Source organism: Zootoca vivipara, chromosome 9, assembly GCF_965207765.1.
Source record: "Zootoca vivipara chromosome 9, rZooViv2.hap1.1, whole genome shotgun sequence".
Classification (NCBI taxonomy): Eukaryota; Metazoa; Chordata; class Lepidosauria; order Squamata; family Lacertidae; genus Zootoca; species Zootoca vivipara.
In genome coordinates this window covers 50,525,492-50,534,128 of record NC_142592.1, presented here as the reverse complement: position 1 = coordinate 50,534,128, position 8,637 = coordinate 50,525,492, and the positions used below count along the sequence as shown (strand labels likewise).

Sequence of the window (8,637 nt, the reverse complement as noted above, 5' to 3'; positions counted from 1 at the left end):
TCTGTCCTTCCAGTGAGCACTCAGGGCTGATTTCCTTCAGAATGGCTAGGTTTGATCTTCTTGCAGTCCATGGGACTCTCAAGAGTCTCCTCCAGCACCATAATTCAAAAGCATCAATTCTTCGGCAATCAGCCTTCTTTATGGTCCAGCTCTCACTTCCATACATCACTACTGGGAAAACCATAGCTTTAACTATACGGACCTTTGTCGGCAAGGTGATGTCTCTGCTTTTTAAGATGTTGTCTAGGTTTGTCATTGCTTTTCTCCCAAGAAGCAGGGACACTTGTAGGATCTGCAAACACATACTTCATGCATCTGATAAAGTGGGCAGCTCTGACTCCTGAAAGTCAATGCCCAGTATATTTGTTAGTCTTTGTTGATTTTATGATGAAATTAACACAACTCCCTGCCTCCCGCCATGAGTGTGAACAGTCTGTAAAAAAATTGTGAGAGGGTAGCAAGGTAACCCTACCTATTCAACGATTATTGCAGTGATGATTGGCGGGGGGGAGGCTCTGGAAAGGTGGGGAAGCAAATACTGTAGTGTTTTCTCCATATGTCGGAAAATATTATCCACCCCAAAGGAGTGGGATTTTGCAAGGCTGACCTGTCCTATTGTGCTAAGTGATGGAGAAAGGAAGGGGATGTTTATCGGCTGCCCTCCCAGAGTTCATATTAGTTCCTGCGGCACGCAATGCGAGGACTTTTCTCTTAGCATGCGTAGCCGCTAATGGGGTTATTGGTCCTCAAGCAATTTAATCCTTTATTAAACCCAATTAGCATCAGTGGCCTCCTGTGGCAGCAAATTCCACCGTCTGCATATCATGCAGGTTCCATGCCCACGCCGTGTGCTCCTCGCTCTACTTACATCCCTTCCCTTTTTGTTTGCTCTAAGGGCATCTGTCGGTGATGATAACAAAACAAAAAAAGCAACAAAGAAGGCTCGAAGTCCAGAGTCGGAGAAGGAGTCCCAAAATAAATACAGAGAGGGAGAGGGGCCTGCTGGGAATATGGATGTCTAAGCCCATCAGAGAAATGGGACACAGTATTCTAGTTGCCAAGAGAGTGTTTACTCTCCCAAAGTCGACTCCTGAAACACAGCAAAGGCAGACAAAATGTCTGTCTCATCCATTGCCTCAGTGATAAAATGCAGGCCTTTATGTACAAAGCAAGGCAATAAAACAAAACCCCATCAAGTCTAATATTCCTGCATTGCAGGAAGTTGGACTTGATGACTGGGGTCCCTTCCAATTCCACGATTCTATGGTCATAAAAAACCTTCTTGTTGCCTCCTATGCCAACCAGGTGAATGCAGGCCATTCAAAATACAGCCTTCTACAATGGTTAATTAACCACAATGGCTAACTGATGTCTGTTTTTAACTTTATAATGGGTTTTATTGTATGGTTTTAAAGATTTATTGCTGTAAGCCTCTTCGCTATGACACAGTGGTGTGCAATTCTTAAAATATAAATTAATATACAAAAATAATGGTTTGAAAGATAGACAAATAAACATGCAAAAGGTTCCAGACAGTGCATAAAAAGCCGTTAGGTATATACCCCAGCATGTGAGCATCACTGCTGATGTAAGGCAGTACTGTATGTACAAACACTTTGGGCAACATGCCTTTGGGTGTAGGAAATGCATTTGTTCAGCCTCAGGCAGGGAAAGGGCTGTAGCCTAGTGGCAGAACATCTGCTTGGCATGCAGATGATCCCAGGTTCAATCCCCAGTATCTCCAGGTAGCCTGTCTGAAACTCTGGAAAAATACCAGCTGTCAGCATAGACAATACTGAACCTGATGGGCTCAGTAAAAGGCAGCTTCTTATCTCCCTGTGTTGGGCCAGTATTAAAAAAGGAAAGAGGATTTCCAGATACCAAGATCCAAATTTGGGACAAGTACATACTCTTTGGTGAGACAACCCCAGCAAAATGTATAAAATCACAATATATGTAGCAAAACGTGGAAATAAAGGCCACTATACCTTTAAAAATGCCCTTCCAAGTTCCAAGACCACATGTTTGGTAAGTTAAAAATGGTTTACTTACAAACTCTCCAAAGGTCATATTCATGTGCTTTGCCATACAGCATTCAGAAAAAGTTGCACAGGTAGTAAAACTTAACTTAGTTCCTAGATTATTGGTACAGGAGCTCAAGAGTTGCTGGCGAGAGCCATGCAGTTGAGCTGGAGCTTCTCAGGTAGATTGAAGGGAACCATGGGCTTGATTACCTATTTCCTCCCAAGGTAAGGGAAGTGACATAGCTAAGCCTGGCAGGATAGTTTACTCTATTGTTTTAACCCAGGCATCCCCAAACTGCGGCCCTCCAGATGTTTTGGCCTACAACTCCCATGATCCCTAGCTAATAGGACCAGTGGTGAGGCATGACGGGAATTGTAGTCCAAAACATCTGGAGGGCCAAAGTTTGGGGATGCCTGTTTTAACCCCTTCATGCATGAATTAGACTGCTTTATCCCTCAACTACTTTCCTCCTTTACCTTCTGTCTTTGTTTGTATCAGATTTCTTAATACAGTGGTTCCCAACAGGTGGTCCGGGGACCCCCAGGGGTCCGCGAGCTATGCCAGAGGGGTCCGCAAGATGCTATTAGAATAAAAAATATATTAAATATATTTTGTATGATAACAGATTTTTTGTTTTGGCCGCTTCCTGCATGAGCAGAGTCTAGCGCAAAACTAGAATTAGATAGAGGCAGTAGTTCTGCTGTATGCCGTTAGGTGGCGCTTTACAGACACTACTGTTTTGCAAAGAGGCAGCGCGCGCATTCTACTAACGCTCACCTCCTCAAGATGCTTTGCGCGTGTCGGATTCATTTGTGCGCTACTGCGCAGGTACCCTGTCTTCTCCATTCCCCTCCCTCCTCCCTGGCGCGCGCTGCCTCTTTGCAAAACAGTAGTGTTTGTAAACAAAGCGTTGTTTTTCGCGGAAGCTACAGTTCGCGTAGTTAAAAATGGACCATTGGTTAAAAAGTGGTTCGTTAAAACGACAAAGGCCTACAGATGAAGAGGAAGATAATGCATTTGATGTTCAAGCAAGTAAGTCAGTGACTCTCGAACCGATCTTGTCAGTGTCCATTGAACCTAAATCGTAAAACGTATAAATATAAAATATAAAAAGACTCTTAATTTGGCTCTCACTTTTTAATTTTAGGATTAGGAATTAATGGGGGTCCTTGTCACAATAGCGGCTCGATGAGGGGTCCTCGAGAAAATTTTGTTGGGAACCCCTGTCTTAATATAACAAACAGTCGGGACCATGTGAATTAGAGACAGAAACAAATCTGGTTAATCAAATAATGATTTTTTTCAGGCGATGAAACGGGGAAAATATTGTTAAGAACATAAAAAGAGACCTGCTGGATCAGACCAAAGGCCAGCATTTTGTTCCCACAGTGGTGAACTAGATGCCTATGGGAAGCCCATAAGAAGCAGATGAGGCTGTGGAGTATAATTGGCTTAACTGACACTGAAATGAAAATGCATGTGTCTTAATGGAAAATGGCTAAATGTGTATTGCTAACATTGGGGGTTTTTTCACAGGAGGTTTCTAAAGGACTCTGAGCTGCAACTAGTTAACGATTAGCTGTTTATTGTTTCCCTACTCTGTGCTGAGAGGGAACCTTAGATCAGGTGACAAAATTACTGAGTTGCAAACTCGCCATCTTGAAAGCTGTGGTGCTTTTAAGTCTTCCTTGCCACAGGGAACAGAAAACGTAAACATAGTTTTCAATGAAAAGATCTCTAGAAAAATGGATGTAGTTGAAGAGAGAGAGAGAGACCTTTGCTTATACAGTAGGTCTGTTTGGATTATTTCATATTTTCTAAGATGCCGAGCCTGTGCTGGACAGCACAATACATTTTGGTTTTATCTTTGATGCTTATGTTCTGTTTTTAAAGAGATCTGCAAGTAAAAGTCTGGATAATATTTTTATGGGCCCAACCAATGGTTTCTTCCAAAAGGTGTAAATTCTTATGCTTCCAGTTGCTTCATACTGTGCAATATTGATATCTGCAACATAGGCCAATACAGTTGTTGCTTTCCGGCAACTGATATTCAGAGCCATGCCACCTCCAATATCAGAAACAAGATTATAGAACAAACATCGAAATGTTTTCAGTTCATTTCATGCTCTTCAGTATTATGTAAGATGTTTGTGCTTTGCAGATTTTATAACCCTCGGGGTGAAGGATTTGAGAAGAGGCCAGAGTTGAAATCTAAATAGAAAGGTTAAAAAAAAAAGTCCTTCTGACCACGATCTAGTTATCTGGGGGAAGGTTGTTTCCAGAATGGGAAAGATAACTCTTGCATTCTTTAAACAAAATTTAACTGAAAAGACCTTTCACATTTGCACACAAATACCCCAAATAGATATGTTATTGATTTTCCCCTTCGCTCTTCTCGGTCCATGTCCCTAAGGCCTGAAACTTTGTTTGCCTTTTGGTAAAGAATCTGGACTTCCCCCAGAGAGTTTATTGGTAAATTATAAATCTGTCAGGTTCTTCTGCTCCAAATAATAATAAAAAGGAATTGAGTCCAACTACATATTGCGGGTGGTGCTGTGGTCTAAACCACAGAGCCTAGGGCTTGCTGATCAGCAGTTCGAATCTCCGCAACGGGGTGAGCTCCCGTTGCTCGGTTCCAACTCCTGCCCACCTAGCAGTTCAAAAGCACGTCAAGTGCAAGTAGATAAATAGGTACCACTCCAGCGGGAAGGTAAACGGCATTTCCGTGCGCAGCTCTGGTTTGCCAGAAGTGGCTTAGTCATGCTGGCCGCATGACCCAGAAGCTGTACGCCGGCTCCCTCGGCCAGTAAAGCGAGATGAGCGCCGCAACCCCAGAGTCGTCCGTGACTGGACCTAACGGTCAGGGGTCCCTTTACCTTTACCTTACATATTGCAGAGTTATGTGTGTCTTACCCCCATTTTAAAAAAACTGAAAAGCAGCCTATTAGGCTACCATGGGGAGGGAGAAGGATTTTTTTAAATTACAAAGAAACATTGCCTTTTCTGCCATTTGTTTGCTTAAAATCAACCCCCCACCCCACCCTCGTAAGCTGCTTTCCCACATGCATGGAACAGTTCGGAGTTCTCTGTATCTTTTTCCCTCACAAAGAGAAAAACTGTTGGGTGGTGGGAACACACACAAACAAATGGTAGGAAGGGAAGGGGTTAAGCAGGACCTCACTTCCTGCTCTTTTCCTTTCCAAGGCAGCCTCAAAGGATGCTTTTCAATTTATTTATTTATTTAAAAAAGACATACGACAGAAATGCATAAAATTGTGTGTAGCAAGAAATAGCCATGGCATATATGTATACAGTACTGGTAAATCCTGCAACAAGAATTCAGCCATGAAATTCCCTCTCTCTCCTATCCCCCAATCACATGATGCATATAACGGAATGTAAATGAATTGTGAAAAAGGCTCTATGAATTGAAAGTGGAGACACCGTATGTACTTTTATGTGTTCGTTTGTTACACAAGGAAGCCGTTAATTAAAAAACTAATTAAATTTTGGCGTCTGTGTACCACCCTTCATCTGTAGGTCTCAGGGCAGTTCAGGGCACCTTGACCACTGGCCAGGGCCGTCTTTACCCGGGGGTGCAAGGGGTGCCATGTACCCGGGCGCCAAACTCGGGGGGGGGCGCCAAATGCATACCGGTCCCTCTCAATTGGCAGCAGTGAAAAGCAATGAAGTGGAAGTCCCTGCCCCCCCCCCGTCGCTCTGTTATTCCATAGCGTCAAACAAAAGCTGTTTTCCCACTGTGCCGTTGTTACAGGTGAGCGATTTCCCCTCTCCCCAAAAAAGCTCAACAACTTTGAGTTCGCCCCCCTCCAAAAGGGAGCGCTGGGTGGATCTTTGCACCCCGGTGGCGTATATGCTAAAAACGGCAAAAGAACATTGCTGTAGATCAGGGGTCCCCAAACTAAGGCCCGGGGGCCAGATGTGGCCCAATCACCTCCTAAATCCGGCCCTCGGACGGTCCGGGAATCAGCATGTTTTTACATGAGTAGAATGTGTCCTTTTATTTAAAATGCATCTCTGGGTTATTTGTGGGGCATAGGAATTCGTTCATTTTTTCCCCAAAATATAGTCCGGCCCCCCACAAGGTCTGAGGGACAGTGGACCGGCCCCCTGCTGAAAAAGTTTGCTGACCCCTGCCGTAGATGCTGTCCTAAGAAGTCAAAGCAACAGGTACTAAGAGCCATAATCGTTGCAGAATCCAGCAAGGCAGGGCCAGACAGAGCTGAGGAGAGCAATCAAACGGGCATTAATTTGACAAGCAACTGACTTTCAGCCCAGCAACTTCCAAAGCCACGGCTGGAGAACCTCCAGCCTCTGGGCCATATTGAGCCTGCCAAGACTCTCCATTTGGCCTCCCAAATGGAACCTCACGTGTGCCATTCACAATAGCTGACCTTTGGTGACGAACGAATACAGCCCTCATAATTGATCTGGTCTTCAGTTTTCTAGGTATATTCTTCAGAAAATTAGAGAGATCACTGTTTTCTTTTGAGATGAGATTGAGGCAGGGGGGAAAGTTAAGTCGTTGTAGCAAGGCGACGGCAGAGGGAAATGGTAGGTGCTACAGGGGAATTTTTCTAGAGCCATGTAGCTGGCAACGCCGCTGCATGTTGCTAACTAATTTCATGGCTCTTTGCCTCAGTTTCATCACCTATCAATCAAACGAGAAAATAGTATTTATCTATCCTTCACAAAGCTTCGTTCGTTAATGTTTGTGAAGTTCTCTGAAGGATGAACGCTCCGCAGTGCAGGGCAGAAAAGCGATAGTTTTCTTGGAAACAGCGGGGACAAAGAACTTCATCAGTTTAAAAAATGAAGTGTGGGGGGAAACCGGTGCTTTGGTTGTAACCTGATGGTGTCAGGTAAGTGGAGGTGTTTCCCCTCTTGCTTTCTTTGGGGTTTCTCTTCCCGTTGCTCTGCATAATACGGCATGGACACAGTTAGAGACAGTGTAACAGGGCATAGTTAAACTATGGAACTCACTTCCTCAGGGGGAAGCAATAGCCATCAACTTGGGTGAGACTAAGTCAGGGAGGATGAGGTTGCCAATGGCTACTAGCCATGATGGCTGTGCTCTAGACTCCATGATCAGAGGTAGCAATACTCCTGAATACCAGTTGCTGGAAACCACAGGAGGGGAAGGGTTCTCTTGTGGTCAAATCCTGCTCCCTAGTTTCCCACAGGCATCTGGTGGGCCATTTAGAAAACAGGATGCTATACTAGATAAGATGTTGGCCTGATTTGGCAGGCTTTTCTTATTTTCCTGTGTTCCCAGGCAATCAGAGATAGACTGCCCCTGACTATGGAGGCTGTATTTAGCTGTCACAGTTTAACCGCCATTTATAGGGCTTTCCTTTGTAAATTTCGCCATAGGGACCCAGGTGGCGCTGTGGTTAAACCACTGAGCCTTAGGCTTGCTGATCAGAAGGTCGGCGGTTCGAATCCCTGTGATGGGGTGAGCTCCCGTTGCTCAGAACCAGCTCCTGCCAACCTAGCAGTTCGAAAGCACGTCAAAGTGCAAGTAGATAAATAGGTACCGCTACAGCGGGAAGGTAAACAGCGTTTCCGTGTGCTGCTCTGGTTTGCCAGAAGCGGCTTTGTCATGCTGGCCACATGACCTGGAAGCTATACGCAGGCTCCCTTGACCAATAATGCGAGATGAGCGCGCAACCCCAGAGTCGGTCACGACTGGACCTAATGGTCAGGGGTCTCTTTACCTTTATAGGGCTTTCCTTTTTAAATTTCGCCAGTTCTCTCTTTTAAAAAAAGGAAGGGGATTTATGCGAATGGGCATCACACCTCTTGTAGGCCTATGAATTCATTGTGGCAAGCGTGATATTTGAAGTAGGATGTCCTTTAAAAAACTCACAATTGTTATAGAAACTGCTTTCAATAAAAACTGAATAAATGAAAGGGCTTTGCAAGCAACCTTTCACCCCCTTGGAAATGCAAATGCATCTTTGCACATTGTACTCCGTGCTCAATGTGACCCCATGCTCAGTGTGCCCGAATTGCCTGACCCACAAACCAAAAATGCATTCTGGTTTCTGATTTGAGGCCGTGCCTTTGGTGAAGAGAAAGGGCAGCAAGCTGATCAAAGCTGGGCATCGCGTCACAACAGTCAGGGAGGTGCTAAAATAAATAACAAAATAGTGATAATAATTGTTATGTGTAACTTTTCAGAGGGTTGCAAAAGAAAACGCGTTCTCTCAACCACAATTTGTGCTTACGGCTTTATATAAAAAATTAAAAAATGAATAGCAGCTGAGCTGAGAGACCAACAGCAGAAAGGCACCCAGGAGTGATCTCTTCAGTTCAGAGGAGGAGTTTTGCTCTGGGGGAGAATTAAGGGACACTAAGCCAAGTGAGTTAGTGCCTCTGCGCTGGCTGTTACTCATAGACACCTACCTTGGAGCTGGGTCTGCAACAATATGTGAGTGGTTTAAAATACTGTATATATGAAATTATTGAATAAATTACCTTCAGGTCCAAAACAGTTAAGGGGAGCCACTACGCTGGAGTTGATAGAGAGCTGGAAAGAGGCCAGGATCAGGGTTGCCAACTTTACATCACTGGCTCCTGCTCCTCCAC

The 8,637-nt window shown here is 44.5% G+C and overlaps 1 protein-coding gene across 7 annotated transcripts in view; it reads left to right on the top strand.

Moving 5' to 3' along the window:
• Nucleotides 1-3,675: 3,675 nt before the first annotated feature.
• LOC118091309 (cystine/glutamate transporter-like) overlaps nt 3,676-8,637 on the top strand; it is a 29,901-nt gene continuing 24,939 nt past the window's right edge. For 3 of the 7 annotated variants that reach the window (XM_035128156.3, XM_088652230.1, XM_088652231.1), the window contains exon 1: nt 3,676-3,813. The gene's annotated coding sequence lies outside the window, so the exon portion shown is untranslated. Of the gene's footprint in view, nt 3,814-6,749; nt 6,909-8,100; nt 8,480-8,637 lie in introns of those variants that run through there. The other 4 variants (XM_088652232.1, XM_035128154.3, XM_035128161.3 and 1 more) reach the window with 3 other exon arrangements.